We start from the raw sequence: 25,229 nt of genomic DNA on the forward strand, positions 1-25,229 counted from the left end.
TGAGTTTCACCCCATTCCATGCTGCATTGCCTGCAGTGCAGCTCCAGCTGGTGTTATTGCTGGAATTCATCCAAAGCAGTGCTACAGCTTTGACTAGGCCAGACATGTACAGAATCCCTTTCCACACTACTGCACCAATCAGCCTGAACATGCACAGGTCCCTTGCTGCAGCTGCCTGCAGTGCAGTGGCCTTTGCTAGTAGCTGTCTATGCTGCTGCAACAGCCAGGCCAACCGTGCACAGGACCCTCACCCAAGCAGCCTCAACAGCCAGCTCAGCTTCTTGCTGGTCTCTCTGCTATAGTTGGGTAAAGTGCAGCTACAGCTGCTATAGCCATTGCACCAGCAGGAATAGCTGGGTGTGGGAACCTGTGCTAACACTGAAACAATATCCACCCCATCTGGGAGAGGGACCTCCTGCTGCCACCTGCAATAAAGCAGCCATTGATAGGAAACTTCTACACAGCTGCACAAGTGATACCAGCTGTGCCTCGAACCCCCACCCAAGTCACCTCAGTAGCCAACCCAGCTGTGTGTCGGACACCTGTTGTACCTGCGTGCAGTGTGGCTTCCATTGCCAGGGGCCAGCCACACCACCTCACCAGCCAGAACAGCTGCTCACAGGACCCCTGCCCAAGCTGCCTCACCAGCTGGCCCTACTAAGTGCAGGAACCTCCAGTAGTCACATGCAGTGTGGTTGCTGCTACCATAGCCATCACAGCACCCAGATATAATTGGCACAGCACTCCCACCCAGGCCATCACATCAGCCAGACTGAGAGTGGGTGTGACTCCCTGCCAACACTGAAGCAGTAGTCAGCCTAGCTGGGTATGGGACCCTGGCTACTATCACTTGCACCACTGCTTCTGCCACTGCTGCCGCTGGCAGTCAAACACACTGCTGTCACTGCCACTACACCACTCAGACTGGCTGAGGGCAAGACCCACCACTGTTGCCACACCTGAACCCAAGAAGGGACAAAAACAGAGACACCAGAAGGAGGTAAGCTAGCAATACCCACACCCCAGTGACACAAAAAATTAAAAATTGTTAGAAATCCTTGTCAGCATATCTGCACTAACAAAAATACTGAAGCATACTCTTCAGGGAAAAGTGAAGCGCTCTGAGATGTGCACATCCGAGTGTGCACAAATCTTTAAATTCCGTGCTGGAAGTTAGCCGATCCCTAAACTTTGTTTCTTTAAAACCTAATATAAGAAGAGCTCTTCACTTGCTTCAAAAGGAATAGGTTATCCATTACTTTGCAAGTAATACATTCAGCTTTATTTTAGATATATTTGAATGGTGCTTACGTTCAGAAGTTTAGATTTTATCTGCCAATGAAGAGGAATTATTTTTCAAGACAACTCTGACTACATTGTGGATTGCCAGGGAGTAAGAGAGAATGCAGAGACCATTCGATTAGAGGGGCAGGGGAGGTCACCAGATGAGAGGTGAGATGGCCACTGTTAAGAAATGAGAAAAGTTGGACAGATTTGGGACATACCTGGTTGGTACGACTTAGGGATTGTTTGGATGTGGTGGATAAAGAAGAAAAAGGAGATAAGAGTGCTTCTCTGGTTTCTAACTTGGGACACAAATGAAGAAAGACAGTAAGATAGAGAACATCATAAGGGAAGAAGAGCTTAGGGGAGAAAGGAATCAGCACAATTTTGAATATGTGGAATTTGAAGTACCTGTGGAAAAACTAAGTGAAGATGACCAGATAAATATATAAGTTTGGAGGTCAGGGGGAAGAGGTTTGGGCTGCAGATTCAGACTGGTGGTGCATGAGCATATTTGTTGATAGTGACAGCCTTGGGAATGGATGGACTATCCTAGGGAGACTCCACTCAGAAGGGTCTTTCTAGTTGGGAATCTTTCAGAACCACACAGGTAGATTTCAAAGGTCCAAGAGAAAAGGTGTCCAGATGGCTAGAAGAAAACCTAAGAATGTTCCAGCAGCTGAGGGAAGAGCACAGATTAAGGACAGAATACATTTTTTTTGACTTTACATAAAGATATCCTGAGTGACATATTTGAAAACAATTTCAGATAATGAGTGAGGACTGAAGACAGATTGTGTGCATGCATATGTGTATGTACATGGTGTGCATGTGTGTGCATGTGTGTGCGTGTGTGCATGCATGCATATGATGAGGGGTATTTGTGAAGATGCAGAAAGGGCCTTCGTAAAGGATTAGCCAAACAATCCCTCTAGCTCACACAGATCCAGGAGTGTGAACGCATGTTAGTTCATGTTCACACCAAATGGAGAGAACAGACCTCCTAATACATGGGTTATTGAGTAGAATTCTCAGACAGGTGTTGTTTCAGTGGGGCCACAAAGCAGCCCTATGCGACAGGCTGCTGAAGCTACCCAAGCACATCTTAATAGCATATCTAAAAGATTAAAATGATGCTAAGTAACTTAATTGTGGCTCAGAGAAAAGTGCAATATGTGAAGAATACAATAAAACCCACCACACATATTGTAAAAAGTCTAATGCCCAACATCCAGTTAAAAATTACCAGGCAATCAGATAAGCAGGAAAATATGCCCCATAGCCTAGAGAAAAATTAGCCAGTATAAATAGATCTATAATCACCTCAGATGATACAAATGTCAGAAAAGGACATTGAAACAGCTATTAAAATCATGTTACATATGAGGGTACTTCAAAAAGTTCATGGAAAGGTTTGTGTTATCTTTCAATTCTATTTTTTCATGAACTTTTTGAAGTACCCTTGTATGGTCAGGAATGTGGGGAACACATTGACGTGATAATCAAAGAAGGAGAAGATATAGATAAGACAGATTAAACTGCTGGAGATGAAAAATAAAACATCTCAAGTGAAAGTACTGATATAATTAAAAGCAGATTGAACATTGCAGAAGTAAATATTAAGAACATGTAGACATTTAGAAACTATCTGATGTGAAACTCAGAGAAAACTGGGAAAAAACGAACTGTGTAGGTATAAGCTGAAAGACAAGATCTAACAGCTCAGAGAAATTGGAATGTAGAAAAGAGAGAGACAAAGTGAATGAAAAAAATGTGTAAAGAAATAATAAGACAAATTTTCCAAGCGTGACGAAAACTATACAACCACATATCTAAGTGGCTCAACAAACTCCAAGCAGAAGAGACATGTGCACAAAGGTGCATCGTAATATCAAGAAAAACAAAAAGACACAGAAATATATATAAAAATAAGAACACACTTCTCATTTTAAAAAATCTAGTGTAAGACAACAACATGGCATATTTAAAATGCTTTTTTAAAAAAGTCAATTTAGAAATGTATACTAAGTAAAACAAAAATGAAAGGGAAATAAAGATATTTGCCGACATACAGATGCTGACAGAATTCATTACAAGCAGGCAAGGTCTACAAAAAAATGTTAAGGGAATTTCTCCAGGCAGAAGGAAAATGATACAAGATAAAATTTTGGACTTAAAGAAAGAGCCCCAGAAATGGTAAATATGTAGATAAATATAAATTTTCCCTTGTATCTAGAATGTCTTTAAACAATAATTGGCTTTTAAAAGCAAAAATAATATATTGTGGGGTTTTGTATTACTCTGTTTTCTGCTGCTTATAAAAGAGTATCTGAAACTGGGTATTTTATAACAAAAGAATTTATTTCTTACTTTTTAGGAGGCTGGGAAATTCAAGGCTGAGGGGCACATCTGTTGAGAGCCTTCTTCTTGGGGGGACTCTCTGTGGAGTCCCATGGCTGTGGTGGGTATCACATAGCGAGGGCTGAGCAGGAGCATGTTAACATGTTGCTTCCTCTCCTTACAAAGCCACAAGTGCCACTCCCTTGATAACCCACTTATCCATTTACCCATTTGTCCATGAATGAATTCATTCATTCATGAGGGCATAGTCCTCACAATCCAATCACCTCCCAAAGACCCCCCCTTTCAACACTGCCACATCGGGAATCAAGCTTCCACATAGGCTTTGAAGGGGACAGACGTTCAGAGAATAGCAGGTTTATAATATATATAAGAGTAAAATCTATGATAACAAAGAGGTATAACTAGTAACATAAAATGGAATTTTAAAAAATATTCAAATAATCCCAAAGAAGGCAGGAAAAAAGAGAGGAAGACAAAAAACATGTATGGTAAGTAGAATATATAAAACAAGATGACAGATGTAAACCCAAGTGTAATGATGAACACATTAATTGTAAATGGTCCGAATGAATAAAAAAAGCAACACATTTCCTTTTTTTTTTTTTTTTTGACTGGTAAGGGGATTGCAGCCCTTGGCACGGTGTTGTCTGCACCATGCTCAGCCAGTGAGTGCACCGGCCATCCCTATATAGGATACAAACCTGCGGCCTCGGCACTACCAGCACCGCACTCTCCTGAGTGAGCGATGGGGCTAACCCCCAAAAGCAACACATTTGTAAGTAACCCATATGTGTTAGTCCATTTTGTGTTGCTTGTAACAAAATAAACGGAACTGGGTACTTATAAAGAAAAACGATATTTATTGCTTACAGTTTCTGAGGCTGGGAATTCCAAAGTCCATCTGGTGGTGGCAACAGTGACCCAGAGGTCTCACATTGCAAGATGGTGGAAGCAGAGAAAGAGAGAGACAGACAGACTCTCCTCTTCTTTTAAAGCTCTCAGAACCACGTCCCGACCACCATTTTTAATCCATTCACTACTGCACAGTCCTACAATCCAATCACCTCTTCAAGGCTCCACCTTTCAATTACCATAATAGGACCTCCCACCTTCTTAACAGTCACAGTGAGGGTTAAGTTTCTAATACATAAAACTTCGGGGACACAATTCAAGCTTCAGTGAGTTTTGGGAGGACATAATTCAGTCCACTACACCATGAGGTAAAGAACAAATTACAAGAAGAATTGCCTAAGGTTCTAGTTCTAGGCTGTAGAGAATTTCACAGAAAGAATTCACACAAAAAATATGGATACAAATCATGACAGATAAAGTACAGGACAGTCAAAGAATTAAATATGCATAATTATTAATCCTATTTAATAACAGCTTAAAATTGGGCCAAAAATATTCAAAATCATAATCTAAATGTAAAAAACATACATGAAGATGAAAAAAGCCACATAGAATTCTAAGTATTAAAGAGAAAAATAGAGACTTCCTTTTTCTGATCCAGCATGTAAAGAGAAACAAATGGAACAACTGAAAATCAATAATATTTTAGACCTATCAGAGAACAGAGGTCAAACTACCACCTCAAACTCTGAGCGACAGAAAAATACAGAGACTCTCAGCCGAGAAGAGCTCACCTGAAGCAGGAACTGTTGCAACGCTCGGCTGCTGCCGCACACAGTGGTAATTGTTGGAGGCCAAAGATGGACCAGCTTGAGAGTGAGAAACTCCAGGGGCCTGTCAATGAATGTGGGGTTTTTCCTCCAGAAACACAACCTTATCCTTATGGTGAAGAGGGGAGGAAAATCTTCAACTTCCATCTGTTTCTGGCAGGGGTATCAGAAATGTAACCATGTTGAAACAGACTGAGAGCATTCTCCATAAAAAAGGATTAATATCCTGGGGAAAAGACTTTATTAGGGCCTACCTGACACATTAGAAGGGCAATTAGCCAACTTCAGTCCCCTTTACTTTCCTGTTTCTACTAAAGGGAGGGGGGGAAAAGCAGAGAAACACTTCTGAAGGTCACAGCTTAGGGACTCAGAGCTACTAAAAGACCAAGATTTAATCATAAGCTGTAGAGCACTCTCTTTCCCTGACATCTTGCTCTAGGGTAACAGGGCTCCAGTGTAATACAGTGGAGAATAGAGCAAACAGCTGCAAGGTACAGATCCTATTTAAGGATAGGTCTTAAGAAAACCAAAGATGCCAAAGGAGGAAAAAACAAGGAAAATGAAGCCGCTGGCACCTACAGCTACAGCAAACATAAAACACAGCTCAACTTTTAGCCAGATTAACATAAAGTCTCATACTAAAGCCTTCTTTACCTCCTTTTCATTTTTATGCATTATGTTTTTCTTTCAACCAAAAATTACAAGGCATTTTAAAAGGTAAGAGAAAAAAACACAGCCTGTAGAGCGAAAGGAACCACCTGAACCACACTTAGGTATGATAGAGATTTGGGAATTATCAGACTGTAAGTTTAAAATAAAAATTATTAGTATGCTAAGGCTGCTAATGGAAAAAGTGGACAACATTCAAGAACAGCTGGGTGATGTAAGCAGAGAGATGGTAACTCTTACAATAAGAAAGAAATGCTAGAAATAAAAAATACCACAACAGAAAAGAATACCTTTGAAAGAACACAGCTGAAGAAAGACTGTGTGAGCTTGATTTAGATAGAAAATTATCAAGCTGAAATAAGAGAAAATGAATAAACAAGGAAAAAGACAATATCAAAGAACTGTGGGATAATTATAAAAGGAGTAATCATTGGTATACCAAATGTATAAGAAAAGAGAAAGGAGTAGAAGAAATACTTGAATACTTGAAATAATAATGGCAGAGGATTTCTAAAATTAATAGCTGACATCAAATTACAGATTAAGAAGGTTCAGGGAGTGCCAAGTAGGATAAATACCAAACAGTCTACAAATGGGCATATCACATTTTAAGTGCAGAAAGCCCAAGGCAGAAACTCTTGAAAGAAGCCAGATGCAAAAACAAGCAAACAAAAACACACCTTACCTATAGAACAAAAAGAATAAGAATAACATTGGACTTCTCATTAAATGCTCGCTTCAGAAGAATGGAAAGGTGGCAAATAAACAACCTAACACTTCACCTTAAAGATCTAGAAAAACAAGAACAATCCAAGCCTAAAGTTAATAGAGGGAACGAAATAATTAAGATCAGAGCAGAATTAAATGAAATAGAAACCCAAAAAACAATACAAAAGATCAATGAGAAAAAAAGTTCGGTTTTTTGAAAAGATAAATAAAACTGACAAACTTTTAGCAAGATTAAGAAAAGAAGAGAGAAGACCCAAAAATCAAAAATTAGAAATTAAAAAGGTGATATTACAACTGACACCTGAGGAATACAAGGAATCATTAGAGACTATTATAAACATCTATATGCTGACAAATTTGAAAATCTGGAGGAAATGGATAAATTTCTGGATGCATACAAACTACCAAAAAGAGTCAAGAAGATATAGAAAATCTCAACAGACCAATAACAATAAAAGAGATTGAAAAGCTGTTATCAGAAGGCTCCCAACAAAGAAAAACCCAAGACCAGACAGGTTCACTGCAGAGTTCTACGAAACTTTCAAAGAGGAACTGATACCAATTGTCTATGAACTGTTCCAAAAGATTGAAACAGAGGCCATTCTCCCAAACTCATTCTATGAGGCAGATATCACCCTGATACCAAAACCAGACAAAGATGCATCAAAAATAGAAAACTACAGGCCAATATCCTTGATGAATACAGACACAAAAATCCTCAATAAAATACTAGCTAACAGAATACAGCAACACATACACAAAATTATCCGCCATGGTCAAGTGGGATTCATCCCAGGGATGCAAGGTTGGTTCAACACATGCAAATCAATAAATGTGATACACTGCATCAATAAAAGCAAAGACAAAAACCATGTGATCATCTCTATAGATGCTGAAAGAGCACTTGACAAAATTCAACATTCTCTCACGATAAAGACTCTCTACAACTTAGGCATAGATGGAAAGTATCTCAACATTTTTAAAGCCATATATGATAAGCCCACTGCCAATATCATCCTGAATGGGGAAGAGCTGAAAGCTTTTCCCTTAAAAACAGGAACTTGACAAGTATGCCCTCTCTCACCACTTCTATTCAACATAGTTTTGGAAGTACTAGCCAGAGCAATCAGAGAAGAGAAGGAAATAAAGGGCATGCAAATTGGAAGGATGAAGTCAAGCTGTTCCTGTTTGTGGATGATATGATCCTACATATTGAAAAGCCTAAGGCCTCTATGAAAAAACCTTCTAGAGTTGATAAATGATTTCAGCAAAGTTACAGGACACAAAATCAAGACACAAAAATCAGTAGTATTTCTATACTCCAACAGTGAACATGCAGAAAGAGAAATCAAGAAAGCTAGCCCATTTACAATAGCCACCAAAAAAATAAAACACTTAGGAATAAAGCTGACCAAGGATGTGAAAAATCTCTACAAGGAGAACTACAAACCACTGTTGAGAGAAATTAAAGAGGACACAAGAAGATGGAAAGATATCCCTTGCTCTTGGATATGAAGAATTAACATTGTGAAAATGTCCACATTACCCAAAGTGATCTACAGATTCAATGCAATCCCCATCAAAATTCCAATGACATTTTTCTCTGAGAAGGAAAAAGCTATCCAGACATTTATATGGAAAAACAGAAGACCACACATAGCCAAAGCAATCTTGAGCAAGAAAATAAAGCTGGAGAAATAACACTACCTGACTTTAAACTGTATTACAAAGCTATAATAACCAAAACAGCATGGCACTGGCATAAAAATAGACACACAGATCAATGGAATAGAATAGAAGACCTGGAAATCAATCCATACACCTACAGCCATCTGATCTTTGACAAAGGCAGCAAATCTATACACTGGGGAAGAGGCTGCCTTTTCAACAAGTGGTGCTGGGAAAATTGGATACTCACATGTAGGAGAATGAAACTAGACCTGTACCTTTCACCATATACCAAAATCAACTCAAAATGGTTTAAAGAATTAAATATACATCCTGAAACAATAAAACTCCTTAAAGTAAACATAGGGGAAACACTCCAGGAAGTAGGAGTGGGTACAGACTTCATGAATAGGACCCCAAAAGCACAGGTAACTATAGGAAAAGTAAACAAATGGTATTATATCAAACTAAAAAGCTTGTGCACAGCAAAAGAAACAATCAATGGAGTAAAAAGACAACCAACAGAGTGGGAGAAAATATTTGCAAAATATACATCTGACAAAGGATTAATATCCAGAATATACAAGGAACTCAAACAACTTTATAGCAAAAAATCAAATAACTCAATTAAAAAATGGGCAAAGGAGCTGAATAGGCATTTCTCAAAGGAAGATATATGAATGGCCAACAGACACATGAAAAAATGTTCAACCTCACTCAGCATCCAGGAAATGCAAATCAAAACCACACTGAGATACCATCTCACTCCAGTTAGGATGGCTAACATCCAAAAGACTGAGAATGATAAGCGCTGGAGAGGTTGTGAAGAAAAAGGAACTCTCATACCTTGTTGGTGGGACTGCAAAATGGTGCAGCCTCTATGGAAAATGGTATGGAGGTTCCCCAAACAATTGCAGATGGATCTACTATATGACCCAGCTATTCCAATGTTGGGAATGTACCCAGAAGGATGGAAATCATTATTCCGAAGGGACACCTGTACACCAATGTTGATTGCAGCTCTATTTACAATAGCCAAGAGCTGGAACCAGCCCAAATGTCCATCATCTGATGAGTGGATAAGGCAACTGTGGTATATCTACACCGTGGAATACTACTCTGCTATAAAAAAGAATGAAATGCTACCATTTGCAACAACATGGATGGACTTAGAGAAAATTATATTAAGTGAAACAAGTCAGGCACAGAAAGAGAAACACCACATGTTCTCACTTATTTGTGGTAGCTAAAAATAAATAAATAAACACAAATAAATCAAGGGGGTGGAGAAGAAGACAGAATAACCACAAAAATTCCTTGAACTATAAGTCAAGTGAAGAGATATGATGTGGTGGGGGGAAGGGAGAGGGTGGAGGTGGAGACGGATGGGTAAAGGTGCATGTAAATCAAGTTCAATGTATATTGAGAAGTAAAACATAAAATAAAGTAAATTCAAAAAGGGAGGAAGAAAAAAGAAACCATGAAAGCAAGGGATATCAGCAAGGTTGCATAATAGAAAGCCCCAGCCCTCATTCTCTATGAACACACTTACTAAACAACAATAGATAGGTCGAAATACCTTTGTGAGAATTCTAGAAATTAATTAAGAAGTGGCAGTACTGCAAATGAGTGCTAAGCCAAGAAATGCCACACTGAAAAGTGTAATCAGAGCCTTTTTACTTCACCAGTGATTGCCTCTCCCCAGGCTTGCAGCCTCACCTTGGCTTACAGCTTCTCCTTCAGGCAGGGGTGGGGGGAAAGAGTGAAATGTAAGTCCATCATGCTGGCTTTTCAGAGATCTTCCCTGGTGACAAGAGTCCATTTCATGTGACTCAGAGCACTAACTCAGTAGCATAGTCTGGGTGCTGAGATCTGTGGAGAGCAAAGGGGAGTGAAGAGGCTTGCTGTGGAAGTAGAGGGCATGTGATACCACAGACATAGGCTGGCTTGGCTTGTTGCAAATAGGAGAAAGAGACCAACATTTGATTCTTCCCTTGGGAGGGAGGGAGAAGAATGGAACATACATATGGCATGCTAGCTTTTCAGGAGACTGCCTGAGGGACTGCTAACTGTCTCACCTGACTTGGGGTGCTAATGTGGATTAGGTGCTAATGGCCTTCTGTGGGTATCTGTAGCACCAGAGAATCTGCAGTACCACAGACACACAACAGAGTGAGCAAGAGATTATGAGCACCTGAAAAAGAAACCAGCAAACCTCTCTAATTGTTAAATTTCACACACAAACTCAGGGGAATTGCAAAACCTCCCCCAAATTTTCAGAAGGCCCCAGAATCTCTAGGTAAGCTGATTGGAAAAGACTTACTTCCACTGTATTAAGTCAGTCTGCAAAGTGGTAGGGGTAGCTGTTTTTTTAACAAGTGAAACTCAACAAAATAATAATTTTTATAAAATTCAAAAGGCACACAAATAAAGAGGGAAGCATGGCCCAATAAAAAGAGCAAAACAAATTTTCAGAAACCATCCCAAAGAAATGGAGATTTATGAATTACCTAACTAGAATTCAGAATCATCTTAAAGAAACTCAATGATCTATTAAAGAACATATAGAAACAACTAAACAAAAATAGGGAAAATGATGTATAAAAAAATGAGAATATAAGCATAAGAAGATAGAAACCATAAAAATGTACCATACAGAAATTCTGGAGCTGAAGAATGCAATAATTGAGTGAAAAATTTACTAGAGGAGTTCCACAGCAGACTTGTTCAAGCAGAATAAAGAATCAGCAAATTCAAAGACAGATGAGAGGAGCAAAAACAAAAAATGAAAAAGAGAAGAAAGAAAGAATTTATGGAGCACCATAAAGTGGGCCAATATATTCATACAGGGCAATGCAAATGAGAAGAGAGAGAGGGAGGGACAGAGAGCTTATCTGAAGGAATAATGGTTGAAAACTTCCCAAATCTAAGGAAGAAAATAGACATTCAGATTTAAGATGCTCAAAGGATTCCAACTAGGAGGAACCCAAAGAGTCCCATACAGAAAGATTTGTATTATCTTTCAATTCCATTTTTCCATAAAATTTTTAAAGTAACTTTGTAGAGTAAATGAATGGATTAAAAAAAAAATCAAAAGAAGATGCAACTATATGCAATTTTATGCTGTATACAAGATACTCACTTTAGGTGTAAAGACACATATAGGCTGAAAGTAAAAAAGTGGAATAATATTCCATGCAAATGGTAATCAAAAGACAGCTGGGTAATCAAAAGATGATTATATCTTAAAAAATAGACTTTAAGTCAAAAACTATCATGAGAAGTGAAAGATATTATACAATGACAAAAGGTCATTTCACCAGGAAGATAGAAAAGTTTAAATATCTATGCAACTAATGTCAGAGCATCCAAACATATGAAGCAAACATTCACAGAATTAAAGGGAGGAATGGACAGCAATATAATAATAGTAGGAGACTCCAATGCCCCATTTTCAATTATGAACAAATAAACCAGATATATGATCAATAAGACAATTGATGACTTGAACACATAACGAGCATATACAAAACATTCCATTCAACAGCAACAGAATACGCATTTTTCTCAAGAGCACATTCTTCAGGTGAGATCACTTGTCAGGTCAGAAAACAAGTCTTAACAAATTTAGGAAGATTGAAATCATACCAAGTATATTTTTTGACCAGTATGGAATAAAAATAGAAACTAACAGCAGGACGAAAACTGGAAAATTAGATGTGGAAATTAAACAATACAATCTTGAAAATCCAATGGGTCAAAGAAGAAATCACAAGGAAAATGAAACAGTATCTTGAGACAAAATAAATGAAAACACAATATACCAAAAACTTACAGTATTTAGAGAAAGCAGTACTAACAGGGAAGTTTATAACAGTAACCACTCACATTAAGAAAAAAGAAAGATATCAATTTAATAATCTAATTTTACATACTGAGGAAATAGAAAAAGAAGAAAAAACTAAGCCCAAAGTTAGTAGAATGAAGGAAAGAGTAAAAATTAGAGCAGAAATAACCAAAATAGAGAATAGAAAAATAGAAAAAAATCAACAAAACTAAGAGTTTGTTTTTCAGAAAGATCAGCAAAATTGACAAAAATTTAGGTATATTTACTATGGAAGGAAAAAGACGAGACAACTAAAATCACTAATCAAAGAGAAGACATTACAACTGATGTCTCAGACATGATTATAAGAGACTATTGTGAACAATTATACATCAATGCATTGAATATCCTAGATGAAATAGATAAACTCTGAGAAACAGACAAGTTATCAAGATGGAATAATGAAGAAATAGAAAATCTGAACAGACCTATAACCAGTAAAGAGAATCAGTAATCACAAATCTCCCAATAAAGAAAAGCTCAGAACCAGATGCCTTCAATGAAGAATTCTACAAAATATTTAAAGAAGAATTACACCAATTCTTCTAGAATTCATTCAAGTAATTGAAGAGGAGGGAATGCTTTTAAACTTCTTCTTTGAGGCCAGCATTACCAAGATATCAAAGCCAGACAAAGATACCTTAAGAAAACTACAGGCCAATATCCCTGATTAAGACAAATGCAAAAATCCTCAATAAATATTAGCAAACCAAATTCAATAGCACATTAAAAGGACCATATACAATGAGCCAGTGGGATTCATTCCTGGGATGCAAGGATAGTTAAACATATGGGAATCAATCAATGTGATACAACATATTAACAAAACAAAGGGTAAAAAAAATCACATGATTACTCAATAGATACAGAAAAAGCACTTACCCAATTCAATACCCTTTAATGATAAAAACACTTAACCAGCTAGGGATAAAAATGACTTCAACACAGTAAAGGCTTTGCACGGAAAGCCCACAGCTGACATCATACTCAACGGTGAGAAACTGAAAGCTTTTCCTCTAAGATGAGGAATAAGGCAAGGATGCCCATTCTCACCACTTCTACTCAACATAGTACTAAAAGTCCTAGCCAGAGCAAATAGGCAAGAAAAATAAATAAAAGACACCCAATTCGGAAAAGAAGAAGTAAAATTAATTCAGTTCACAGATGTCATAACGTTATATGTAGAAAACCCTAAAAAAGATGCCCCCACCCAAAATCTTAGAAATAATAAGCAAATTTAGTAAATTTGCAGGATACAAAATCAACATACAAAAATCAATCTGTTTTTCACACTAACAACAATCTAAAAAGGAAATGAAGAAGATAGTCCCATTTATAATAACATTAAAAAAATGTTTAGAGATAAACTTAACCAAGGAAGTGAAAGATTTGTATAATGAAACCTAAAAACATTGCTGAAAGAAGTTGAAGAAGACACAAATAAACGGAAAGACATCTGTGTTCACAGATTGGAAGACTTACGATTGTTAAAATGTTTATATTACCTAAAGCGATCTACAGATTTAATGCAATTTCTTTCAAAATCACAATGGTATTTTTAAAGAAATGCACATATAAAGAAATTCATGTGGAACCATAAAGGACCCTGAATAGCTAAAACAGTCTTGAGAAGGAAGAACAAAATTGGAGGCATCGCACTTTTGGTTCGTTAGTGCCTGTCTTCTCTTTGTATTTTTATATGGGACAGGAGGGAGAGAGAGAGTGACGGAGAAAGGGGAACAGGGGGCTGTGTGTGGGGAGGGAGAGAGAGAGAGAGAGTGTGTGCTCACATCTCTTCTTATAAAAACACTAATCCCTTTCATGAGGGCTCTACCCTTATGACCTAAATACCTCACAAAATGTCCACTTCTAATACCATTACATTGGGGTTAAGAGTTTAGTATATTAATTTTGGGGGAACACAAACACTCAATCCATAACAGATGTAAACATCTTGTACAATAAAAACTACAAAACATAGCTGAAAAAAATTAAAGGCAACATATAAAAAGGAAAAACACCCGTGATTATATTTTGCATGACGTAATTTTGTTAAAATATCCATACTACCCAAATTTATAAATCCAAAACAATCCTTATCAAAGTCTCAATGTTATATTATTTTTTTGCAGAAATAGAAAAAGAGAAACCATCCTAAAATTCATATATATTCACAAAGGACCCCAAATAGCTAAAATGATCTTGAGAAAGATGAAAAAGCTGAAGGTCTCACAACATTCTGATTTCAAAACGTATTACAAATCTACATTAATCAAAACTGTGTAGTATTGGTATAATGACAGACATATAGATCAATGGAACAGAATAGAGTCCAGAATTAAACCATCACATATATGGTCAAATGATGTTTTGTCAAACGGTGCTAAGACTACAAAATAGAGAAAACATAGCTCTTCAACAAATGGTGTTGGAAAAACTGGGTATTCACACGTAAAAAATAAAGTCAAATCCTTATCTTACATCACACAGAAAAATTACCTCAAAATAAATCAAAGACCTAACATAAGACCTGAAATTGTAAAACTCCTAGAAGAAAACATAAGGGAAAAGCTACATGACATTAGATTTGGCAATGATTTCTTGGCTATGACACCAAAACACAGGTAACAGAAACAAAAATAGACAATTTTTTTTTCTTTTCTTTTCTTTTTCTTTTTTTGTCTTTTTCGTGACCTGGGTACTCAGCCAGTGAGCACACGGGCCATTCCTACATAGGATCTGAACCCGCGGCGGGAGCGTCGCTGCACTCCCAGCGCCGCACTCTCCCGAGTGCATCACCGATCGGCCCCAAAATAGACAATATTTTAAATGTGCAAACCTGTATCTCAGGAATACCTATTATAAGAATTCATCCTACAGACATATTGGGAGGATTGAAAAGGTAAACAAGTACACACAGAAGTTTTGCAAAACCAGTTGGAAATTAACTAAATGCCATATTGTGCAATTGATTAGAGATGATTTAAAGGTTCATTAACAGAAGAAATGCGGAAAAATCATACAGTGCTGACTTTGAAAGGACTTTTAATACATGGGTAAAAAATAAGCACAATGTGTAGTGTATGGTTCCATTGTATCATAACACTCTCAACAACCTCCGTGTGTGTTTGTGTGTGTGTGTATATGCTTATGTGCACACACTGTAAGTTTACAAATTTATGTCTGTCTTGTACTTTCTGATCACTTATCTGTGCTCCATAACTTGTTTTAAAATCACCACATGCATTTGTGATATTCAGCATCCGTTGCATTTTATTTGTAGGAGTTGAGAGAGAATATGGGTTTACTAGTCAGCTTTATTAGAATGACAGCTTCACCACCTGATAGCTATTGACACTGAGCAAGTACTTCAACTCCTTAGGGAGTTTGAAGCTTAGGCTTCAATCACCTCATTTGCTAAAAGAAGGTAAGAACAACATCTCTACTTTAGTGAGCCAAATAAGAAAATAAGATAAAATCTGAAAAGTGCCCATCAAAGGCAGCAATTATTTATCTTCCCTGTAGGAACTCATTCCTCCAGATTCTGATTGGGATTTTGAATAAAGTCTTAGGATTCTTAAACTTTTCTGAGAGAAAATAAAAATTGAAGTCTTCTGTTTCTAAAATATCTTTTAAAAGTAGAATACAAAATTTCAGAGTAGTTTAGTTTGAAATTCCTGAAAAATGGCAAAGTTATAGCTGGCCCTCCACTGATCTCTTTTAGTCTCACGTCTATCCCTAGCCAAATTGAAATTGCATCACCACTGACTTTTTTTACAAAATTCTGTCTTTCTTTCACAAATTATGACATTCAAATTATTTTTTAGCAACTATGTAATCTGGTTAATTATTCCATAAAGCAAAATGAAGTTAAAAAAAAAAATCACTGTAGTTTTTGACAGACTTGATACTAGCTGGGTGATCTGGGCCAAGTGCTGTACTGACTTTCTTCATCTTTAAGTGTGGGATATAAATATCTCAATTTAGAGTGCTCTTATGAATAGCAGAGGTAATAAATGACAAGTATCTACCAAAGTGCCTAGAACATAGTAAGCACTCGACAAAAGGTAGCTGACGATCCTGGTACTCTTGACATTAGTATTTTGAGACACAATTCTTCCCTCAAAGAGCTGACATTTTGGAGTAAGAAAGAAATGTAAGCAAGTAATAATAAAATTCCAGGATGCAGTCTTTTGCAAACTCTTGAGGTCACCTAAGGAAGTTGATATTGTTTTCAGATGCTTAGGCCACATGTCCCCAAATTCTTTTTTAAGTATCTCAGAGGCGAAGGCCAGAAATTTCTTGCTTTAACAGAATCCCAATGGAATCCATCTCTGGTTTGCTTCCATCAGTGGTCTAGCTCTAATTTGTCACATAGCAACCCTTCCCCTATTTTATAACTTCTCATTTCCTGGGTTAACACTCTCAGGTTTCTGCTTCCTGTGATATCTTCTTTCCCCATCTACCATGACAACAGCAAACTGCCTAAACATTTTCTTTATTAAGTCTCTCCAGAGTATGTTCCACACATGTTTGTACACACACACCCTATCAGGTGCCTTGTTATGGCTGATGTCTTTCTTCTTTTTACTGAAGCCCTAAATGGCTTAGTTCTCACTTGTGTACTTGACTGCAATTCCTTGTGGCAATTCCTGAAGGCCACTGCTATCATAGTCATAGTCAACTAGCACTGTTGCAACTTCTAATTCCATGATTTTACCGCCCTATATTCATGTGGTACTTTCTCAAAATCAAATGCATGTATTCAGTCCTCCTAAATTTAATCCTCTTTAGGTTTGATCTATTTTTCTAAATTATAAATAAATTTCTGGATCATTATTCCACTATCCAGTGTATTCATGATCTTTCCAGCTTTGTATCACCTGAAAAAAAGAAATAAAACATCTCTTATTTATTCATTAAAGTCACTGGCTACCACATTGTATAGTTTTTCCTCTGGTCCTCTGTATCTTATACCTTCCCAGGCGGGTTAAGAGCCATCTCCCATATTCCTGCTATACTTCAAACATAGACTTACCACTTTCGAATAAGATTATGACTCCTCCAGAGTGAAGAATGTGTAGAAGTGATTCTAGAGAGTGGTGTTAGACAAATTAACAGGTTAGTATCCCTGGTACAAATTGAAGATGTTCAATAAATATTGGCTAAATAATGGAAAAACTGGGTGGTTGGACCAGATAAGCTCTAAGAGTGTAAGAGCTGTCTAAACAAGCTGTAACGTGACATTGTTTTCAGTTAGAGTCATCATTAGCTACAAAATTCACAAAGTAATTAATAAGCACAAATTTAAATTTAGGTAAAAAGAGAGATGCTACCATTTAAAAGTATTTATTTTTTTGTTATACCATATTTGTATTTTTTCGTTAAGTGATAACTCTTCCTTAAAAGCATAGATCAAACAAAATAATTCCTTCTTATTGTAAACAATTTGTTTTGTTTTGTTTTGTTTTTTTTTGGTTTATAAAATGTAATTTTATTTTATGTTACTCTGCTGTTACATAGGGCATAACATTTTCACAAGGCTTTTTTGGGACTACAGTCAATGATTAGCAACACACAATAGTGGTCCAACTCTCTAAATAACAATCACTAGACAAACTGGACACCCTCTCACATGTGCACAAATCTGCATGGAAAAGTACTAAAGTTTTAGACTTGGACTTGTGTACTTTAATTTATTTCCCCTTTCTAGTGTATTAAGAAATGACATGCACTTTAATTTGCCAAAAGCAATGCTGGAGTCTGGCAGCAACATGCTACTTCTATTACACAGTGAAGTGAATACCAGAATTACAAAGGCAGGAGGTGTTAAGTGAATTTTTATTGGGAAGGGAAGTTGTCAACTTAAACAGCAGCAAATGAACAGTGAATAAGAAAACTCCCTGTTGTCACAGATATACATAACCTCCACAATATGATATAGGAGGCATTTTAATTTGTGACCCCCAGCCCAGAAATGTCAAGTGCTTTTCCATTCAACCTAATACTTCTGGATTCCTACTGAAAAGGAATACATCAAGAGCATGGAAAAGTTGCTTACTGAAAGGAAACCCCCAAAGAAGAGAGAAAGAGGGAATGTAGAAATTAAGGAGTTATGCAGAACACTCTTTAAATTGTAATTAACTACATTTTCATATCTTCACAGTAATACAAAACACAGTCACTTGCAGAACTGGTTCAGATTACTTAAATACCAGGTAATTTTTAGTCCTCTACATAAGTGTTTGGAAGTTACTTGTTTATATGAAATGATGCTATTAATACTTTTCTACAGCAGTAACTGCACACCAGGAAGGCCAAGACAAACAAATCAAGGAATGGAGTTTTCCCAAAGCTGCAGTGTGAAAAAGACTATAAACAGTTGATTCCATACACATGAGTGGGTTTCTTTGCTATAGGAAATCCAACTGGAGTAAGGAATGGAGATGTGTAAAAAGGTTTCTTGAAGGAAAGAAAGATGACACCCTGTATGCATTTAGTTTCCGGCCCCTTCTGCTGCATCACATTCTTCTCCTGCACTGTCTGATGTCCATAATGTTAAGTTGTCTCTAAGCAACTGCATGATGAGGGTGCTGTCTTTGTATGAGTCTTCATTCAGTGTATCAAGTTCTGCAATGGCCTCATCAAAAGCCGTTTTCGCCAATGTGCAGGCAAGCTCTGGGTTATTAAGGATCTCATATTAAAATACAGAAAAGTTAAGAGCCAGCCCCAGGCGTATTGGGTGTGTGGGTTGCATCTCTTTCTTGCTTATATCAAACGCCTCTTGGTAAGCTCCTTGGGAATTATCTATCGTTTGCTTTCGATCATCACCACATGCAACTTCAGCAAGGTACCGGAAGTAATCTCCCTTCATTTTCAGATAGAAGACTTTACTCTCTGGATTAGTTGCATTGGCTATTAAATACTTATCCAACAATTCCAGGACCGTGGTGCAGATGGATCTCAGCTCGGACTCCACTTTCTCCCGATAGTCCTTAATCAGCTGCAACTTCTTGTCGGAGGTGTAGGTCTTCTGCTCGATGGCTCGAGATGACCCTCCAGGCGGACCTGCGGCCCCCGACCACGTTCTTGTAGGCCACCGACAGCAGGTTGCGCTCCTCGTTGGACAGCTCGGCGCCCTGCTCGGTCACCGCCTTCATGCAAGTGGCCATGTCGTCGTAGCGCTCGGCCTGCTCGGCCAGCTTGGCCTTCTGGATCAGCTCCGTCTTCTCCATGGCGCGCGGGGCCGGAGCCGAAGACGAGGAGAGCGAGCGCGAGCGCCGACCGGGACCGGGAGTCCTCCGCCTCGAGAGCTTCGCGTCTGTGCGGCCGCGAGGCTAGTCCCCTATTGTAAACAATTTGGAGGGTTACAATTAACAAGGATAAAAGGAGAAATCTTACAGTGCCTGCAGAAAAACTTATTCTACAGGGGGACATACATAGAATCCAGAAGGTAGGAATGTCTTAAGGTCTCTATAAGAGTTTTTCTGAAGAAAGTAATTAAACACAAAATCAGTTGATGACAAATGTCTCTCTGTTAAGAAATGTTTCTAGAAGACATACATTTTATATTTCAGTTTTCACTCCATTGCCTTTTGCTGTGAAAATCACACCTGTCTAGACTTTACTCTCTAAACACCAACATATAAAATAATTTTCTAAGCTAATTTATTGAAATCCCTTGAAAATCTGAGAGCTCTAAGATCTACTAAAATATATTACTAATATTTATTCTATCTTCTTAAACAAAAAAAGTCTTTGTTTTCTTACTTCAAGAATTTTGCCACATTACACAACATTTAGTATTATTATTTTTCAGTCAAAGTTTTGTTATTTATTGGAAAGTATATTCCAATTTACTGGAAATTACATTTACCTGGAATAAATAAGTCTAGGTATCTAATGCACAGCATGAGGATTATAGTTAATAACATTGTATTGTATACTGAAAATTTGTGAAATAATGGATTTTAGGTACTTTCACCAAATACACAAGAAGAGGTAAGTATGTGAGATGATGGCTATGTTAATTTCTTTGTAGTAACTATTTCACTACATATATGTGTATCAAAACATCATGTTGTACACCCTAAATATATACAATAAAATATTTCAGAAGACAGTAAAGAGGATAAAAACAGTGAGAATTTATTTTGGAAGGAATTCCATAGTAATAGAAGGCGATGAAGGATTTCTCATATTTATGCTAAGACACAACACAGTTTCTTTTTCTACCGTTTACATGACGCTTTTTCTCTTTATTGCTCTTACTTGATTGTTTACACCATGATGTGATTTTACTCCTGATTTTATGCTGCAGAAAGTGCTGACAGTCAAATCAAACTTCTATTCAGCAATAACTAAAATGCTAGTTTAGTATTGTGTTGAGCAAGCACTGTGAGAACAGAGAGGAACTTGTAACACAAGGGAGACCAAAACGTGAGACTGAGTGAGTCATTTGTGCCTGAGAGAAATAAAATGTGAAGTAGAGAGGCCGTGATAATGAAGTTGCACAAAGTAACCTTCCTCCAAAGTCAGGATTTCTCTGGAAAATTGTAATTGGAAATGAATGTGTGTCCTAAAACAGAAGTGTTTACTTGATGAAGAAAATAGCTGAGAAACGATGAAGCCAAAGAGCATGTACAAAGATATTTGTATCCAATTAATGCCGTGTAAATAGGGGAGACTTTGATTAGTTACCCAGGCAAGAAGGGAAGCCCAGAGATGCTGACACCCTCCCAGTAAGCAGCATGGCAAAGAGAAGAGTCACTGTCTAAGGTGTTTGAAATTCTCATTTTTCATCTCCATACATGTGTTTTGAAGTTTATGCACAGGTTCATCACCTTGGCTACATTTATGAATGTGCCTCACAGCATCTGTAAATCACTAAGTTTCTAAAATATTTTACTTTAATCTTTCTTTGCTGTCTACTCCTTCACACTCTCATTTCTAAACATTGTAATTATGCCTTTGCAGTAGAAAGCAGTATTATAAAGTATCTGCCAATTGTTATAAAACTCAATATTGCCTTCCCAAGCAAACTTCCTCGCTGTGATTTCAGTGAAAATGGTCGTAAATCATATATAATTAGGCAAGTAGATTATGCAATATTCAGCTTTTGAAAAGAATACCATGAAATGAGATGCAATTTTCTGTCTTTTTTCCTTAGTGAAAAATAATGCAAAGTTTGACTCCTCATTTTGAACTTCTTTAGACATAGCAATGGACCTTTATTGGTTTTGCTTTTCTCCTTCCAAGAGAAGAAAAGGAATTAAATATCATTTGATGTTGTAACAGTCTAATAGAAAAATGAAAAGAAAAAGCAAGGGTGAGTTAGAGATTAATCCTACACCCTAGAAATGAATACTAACTAGATCTAGATCGTCCTATTAATCATAAAATCTAGATCTTTGCTGTAACATTGGGAAAGTGGTCAATACATTCCTATCTCTCATTTCCATGAAATCCAAAAATATTAAAAGGCATAAAGGAAAAAGATCTCTCAGAAATCTAGCTCTGTCTATCCAACTACAAGCTACATAGACATAACTGCTATTACCACTGTTTCTTCTTGAGAAACATCATTCCAGACATTTATCTGTGTGAATATTTGTCTAAGTTAAAAATTGGAATAATTATTTCTTCACCTTCTTAATTGTAACTTGCTTATCCAGTTTAACCTTGTGTTATATACCTGCCCAATTTTGCTTGATATTCTATAAAACATACTTTTAATAACTTAATAGTCCATCATATACTATAACTATGTACTATAATTTATTTAACAGAGTCCCACAGTATTGAAAATTTATGCTGTTCCTATTTTTTTGCCATTTAAATAATGCTAGGATGATTTTTTTTACATTTATGTCTTTTTTTTTGGTATCTCTGATTTTTTTTATTGATTATGCATATTCATGGGGTACAAAACTGACTCTCACCACCTGTGCCCAAGATATGGTGATCAGATCAATACTATGAGGATGCCCATTACCACAAATTGTGATTATTCCTAGTGTCCCCTGCCCAGTTATTTCCAATCTCCCTTCCCCACTCCTCCCCAGCAATCCCAAGTATGCTCTCTCAATCTGCAAGTCCAACACACCACTGTGGTCTTTCTTTCCTTCCTTCTTCTCTCTTAGCTCCCACTTATGAGTGTGGACATGTGGTATTTTTCCATCTGTGCCTGTCTTATTTCACTTAACAGGGATCAACATCCAGAATATACAAGGAACTCAAGCAACTACACAGTAAAAAAAGCAAATAACCTTGTTAAAAAATGAGCAAAGGAACTGAATAGACATATGTCAAATGAAGACACACAAATGGCCAACAGGCACTTAAAAAAATGCTCAACATCACTAATCATCAAGGAAATGCAAATTAAAACCACATTGCAATGTCACCTCACCCCAGTTAGAATGGCTATAATCAAAAAGATGGAGAATAACAAATTCTGGTGAGGGTGTGGAGAGAAGGGAACTCTCCTACAGTGTTGGTGGGACTGTAAATTAGTACAACTACTATGGGAAACAGTATGGAGTTTCCTCAGACAACTACAGGTAGATCTACCATACAATCCAGCAGTCCCACTTCTAGGTATACACCCAAAGGAATGGAAATCACCACATTGAAGGAACCCCCATGTTCATTGCAGCTCTATTTACAATAGCCAAGATATGGACCCAACCTAAATGTCCATTGATGGATGACTGGATAAAGAAAATGTGGCATATATACACAATGAAATACTACTGTCATAAAAAAGAATGAAATTCTGCTATTTGCAACAACGTGGATGAGCTTGGAGAAAATCATGTTAAGTGAAATATCTCTGAATTTTTGAACCAGTAGAAGTGTTTAAAATTAGAAATAGAGATAGAGGGATATAATAATTTATAAAGATTTTGATACATATAACTAAGAATCCTTCAAAAAAGATATATATCAATGTACTTTATCAGCAAAGAATGAGCTGGAAATATCTTAAGCATCTTGGTGTTAAAAATTGCTTTGATTTGTACTATTAACTTAATTATTTTGATTTCTAGTGATGGTGAACGTGTCACATATTCATTTGCTTTTTGTTTTTGGTACCACTTGTCTTTTCTTAACACTTTCGTGTCATTCAAATGTGAAAATATCTTTTTCTGACATATACTTTGAGTTTTTTTCATTACCACTTTGTTTTTTTGTTCTTTATGAAATTTTTTTTAAATTTTATTTTGTCGATATACATTGTAGCTGATTATTGCTCCCCATCACCAAAACCTCCCTCCCTTCTCCCTCCCCCCTCCCCCCCAACAATGTCCTTTCTGTTTGCTTGTTGTATCAACTTCAAATAATTGTGGTTGTTATATCTTCTCCCCTCCCCCCCGGTTTGTGTGTGTGTGTGTGTATGTGTGTGTGTGAATTTATATATTAATTTTTAGCTCCCTCCAATAAGTGAGAACATGTGGTATTTCTCTTTCTGTGCCTGACTTGTTTCACTTAATATCGCTTCTCGGCCTTTTGGCTAAGATCAAGTGTAGTATATTAAATGAAATTTTTTGATACACACATCAAATCTGTATATCAAGCTCTGTCCTCACAAAGCTTATACTTTTGAATATAATTATTTAAAAATTTTACATTTTGTAAAACAAATATGCAATACATGATAATGCTGTGAAGAGAAGTACCTTATGCATGGGAAATATTACCAAAAAACATAACTTACTATCAGGTATGAGGGATTCACCATAATTGAACATCAAGCAGTCAGGTCAAAAACAGTTTCACTGGTACTTTAACTAAGAAGAGTAAAATGAACAATTTTGAAAATTTTGTTTTCTTCTTATCCATATTTATTTTCCTGGGAGTAGTATTTCAAGAAGGAACAAACAATGTTTTATTCATCTCTGTATTTTCATTCATATAGCAAAAATAAAAAAGAAAGAAAAAGAAAAAACAGAAAAGAATAAAGGACCATTCACAAAAATGGACCCAAATTACATTTGTAGGTACATATCTAGACACACACATGCATGCACACACACATACACACAAAAATTGACATAAACACATGAGGATCTGGATCATTGCTACAGAAATCTTTGAAAAATGTGTGGCATTTTTCAACCTTAGTGAAGGAGACATATTTCTTTTTGATTTTTTTTTTCTTATATGTGAGATAAAAACCCAAGAATGGCCAATGTTAGAAACACAGCGATTTCCCAGCTGAGTAGGCAGCACAAGTGAGTGCTTGTCCTCCAGCTGTGCCCTGGTGTGCCTGGCACGGCCCTCTGCTCTCTGCATCTGACACTGGATGACCAGAAGCACGTGAACTGGGCTCCTCTGATCGGAGCACTTTCCCCCCCAACTCCTTTTCTGTTTCCCATGAGAAAACTGTAGATTTTTACCAATAACTCTCTGAACTCTGACCCTCTTTCCCGGGACCTGACATGTGGATTCCCTCTCCCTGCCTATTCAGACAGGCCACGCTCCCTCTTTCCCTGATGATTCACTTCTGTCTTTGCAGTTTTCTTTAGATGGAGGCTGACTACTGTAGGGATATATTACTTTACTGCCCTTAACTAAGTATTCCAACTGACCTGGCAAATTTGATATGCCACTAAATTATTTCTTTAAAACCTTAGGTATTGCAACCATAAAACTCACCAGATTAAAATTTTCTATTTTTTTCATACCTTCTAGATCATACTTCATGCTTTAGATTGCTAAGTAACCAATGTAATTTTATTTACAATGGCAATTATCATAATCCAACATATCTTCCAAAAATGAATTAGATTAACATACAACTTACAAGCCTATTTTTCCTTACTGTACAAATTATTTGTCAGAGAATAAATACATCCTATACAGTGTGAAAATAATTGTCAGGAAATACATGGTGGAAAGGTTAATGAAATGCTAAGGGATTAAGAAATATCAACTTAAAATGA

General features: G+C 36.9%; 2 pseudogenes; one reads left to right on the top strand and one right to left on the bottom strand.

Moving 5' to 3' along the window:
- Positions 1 to 18,048: 18,048 nt before the first annotated feature.
- LOC134379252 (14-3-3 protein theta-like) lies at positions 18,049 to 19,621 on the bottom strand (annotated as a pseudogene).
- Positions 19,622 to 23,777: 4,156 nt separating this feature from the next.
- On the top strand, positions 23,778 to 23,845 carry LOC134379419 (U2 spliceosomal RNA; annotated as a pseudogene).
- The last annotated feature ends 1,384 nt before the right edge of the window (positions 23,846 to 25,229 follow it).

The sequence above is a fragment of the Cynocephalus volans genome, chromosome 5, assembly GCF_027409185.1.
Source record: "Cynocephalus volans isolate mCynVol1 chromosome 5, mCynVol1.pri, whole genome shotgun sequence".
NCBI classification, from domain to species: domain Eukaryota; kingdom Metazoa; phylum Chordata; class Mammalia; order Dermoptera; family Cynocephalidae; genus Cynocephalus; species Cynocephalus volans.